At 41.7% G+C, this 2,188-nt stretch overlaps 1 protein-coding gene across 6 annotated transcripts in view; it reads right to left on the minus strand.

Moving 5' to 3' along the window:
* The window catches only part of PROX1 (prospero homeobox 1), a 59,754-nt gene that overhangs the window by 48,523 nt on the left and 9,043 nt on the right, over positions 1–2,188 (minus strand). For 3 of the 6 annotated variants that reach the window (XM_014951127.1, XM_014951130.1, XM_014951126.1), the window contains exon 2: positions 702–764. The exons of 2 other annotated variants lie outside the window; for them this stretch is intronic. The gene's annotated coding sequence lies outside the window, so the exon portion shown is untranslated. Of the gene's footprint in view, positions 1–701; positions 792–2,188 lie in introns of those variants that run through there. One more of the 6 variants, XM_014951128.1, reaches the window with a different exon arrangement.

Here is a 2,188-nt window from a genome sequence, read left to right on the forward strand (position 1 = left end):
CTCCTCCAGCGCTTTAACTCCGTTTAAACACATGGCAAAGTGCTCCGGGTCACCCAGCCGATAAACAGAAAATGAAAAAAGCCAAGAAAGATCTCCATCAAAGGCTAAGGAAAAAAAAAAAAAACAGAAAGTACCAATAATCCTAATCTTTTCCCAGATCAAGGCTCTTATCCCGCGACTTGCATTTGATCTCTTCTCATGTGCTCGCTACCTACCACTCAAATCCCATTTTCTATACATTTCCACAATTCGCAGCTCGTCCCACCCTTGGAAATGAAAAAAACAAACAAAAAAAAAAAGTAATGGCAAGGATAAGACGAATAAAAAGTCCCTGCCCTTCCCGGTTTGGGTTAAAAAGGAGAACTAGCGACATGCAAATGACAAGCAAATTGGAAGAGACAAAAAGAAAGGCAGCTATAATAAACAAGACAAAGAGGTGGCTCAGAGGAGCGGAGCAGGAGTTTAAAGCAGGGGATGGGGAACTTCTGCGGGGACGGAGGGGGGGGGGGGGGGGGGGGGGGGAGGCGGGGGAGGAAGCTGAGAACAACAAAAAGAAGCGAAATACCGACTGCGTTTTCCCGTCCCCGCAAAACTGCCCTCCAACCCACGGAATAAAATAAAGACCGGTCCACAAAAGGTGGCAGCGAGAGAGCCAAGGGGAAGGGGGGGGGATATCACCTAACAACGAGCAGGTCACTTACTCTCCAGCCCTGGGCAGGCTACGGTGAGCGCTCCATCGGGCGGACAAATCCTTACCGCTTTAGCTACCGGGGAATTAAAACTACTCAGCTAATAAAGTCAGTGCAATTTTTTGCCTCTCTCTCTCTCCCTCCCGCTCCCCCCCCACCACCCAGGAAAAAAAAAAAAAAAAAAAAAAAAAAACAAAGATCCTTGTTTTCTTGCTGCTCAGTAAGAGACAGGAAATACCATTTTAAAGTCTTTTACTTTTAGGTTAACAAAGCACTGTATTTGACAAATGCCCCTTGAAAGGTGGATGCTTTAACTGTAACTGCATTGACACAATACAATATATCCCCCCCATTCTGGAGAACATTATTTATGTTTACTTGGAAACTTCATCAAATAGATGCATTACTGTGTAAATCAAATTTGCCCTTGCCCTTGGTATCCTACTTGAAGAGGCAAAAGCTCAAAAATCCATACTCTAAATATAAAGAATCTCATATCCACTGTCATTGTGACTCTTGGGTGTGCAGCCTATTTGCAGGCTGGAGCGTGGTATAAAAATGTCTGATTTTATTTTTTTTTTCTTTTATAGAGGCCTAGAAAGAAAAGTATACAGACAATACCTTATACCTTTCCAGCACAATCCAGCAGCACAGAAGTACATACAACAAAACACGAGCACATGACACCAGCAGAAGAAACAAAAACAGTCTTGAAGCACCAAGGATTGCCAGGCTAGATCACACTGGGGTCCATCCATCACTGCCTGCAGCAATGACAAGCGGATTTTTCAACATTTCAAAGGATGGAGAGAAAGGCCTACAGGGGCAGTCTGCCAGCCTCTGGAATGCTGAACGTGGTTCTGGTGCCAGGAAATGCTACGGATCGCCAGGAAATCCTACGGATCTCTTCAGCAGGCTCCAGGAATTACCTTATACTTAATGCAATTATGCTATGATGAACGGTGGCAAGAGATAAAGCCTCAAACAAAATCCCATTGCGCTATATTTCCAAAACCGTTTCCAGAAATACTTTTTAAACAGATTTAAGCAGAAGGTGCAATCAGGTACAATAGGCAATGTGTCAAATACATGAAAGAGTATAATAAAAATGCATCAAAGTATTTGCATAAAGTTTCAAATAAAGTAAAAGTCTGAATGTTATTCTTTCAGAAAACTCCTATAGAATATTTCCCTCTGTACAACTGCCTTGTCTCCTACTTTATATCCCTGTTACTGAGCTTCACTGACAATCAAAAGCCTTTTTTATTTTTTCAAATAAATTCTACAGAAGTTCTCCCTGATGCTGCATAATTTGCAGTGTCATCATTCTAATTTATATTCACCTTCTTCCTCCACTGGTATTGTACAAGAGAAGTAACATAAAACTCCCAAAAAGCTAGAAATAAAATCTTTTATAAGTAACAAAATTATCTCTTGTCCAATTCAGATATTCCTGGTCACTCCATTCTACAAATCTTCCTTTGGGAACCAAACAAACC

The sequence above is a fragment of the Calidris pugnax genome, unplaced genomic scaffold, assembly GCF_001431845.1.
Source record: "Calidris pugnax isolate Ruff unplaced genomic scaffold, ASM143184v1 scaffold24, whole genome shotgun sequence".
Lineage (NCBI taxonomy): Eukaryota > Metazoa > Chordata > Aves > Charadriiformes > Scolopacidae > Calidris > Calidris pugnax.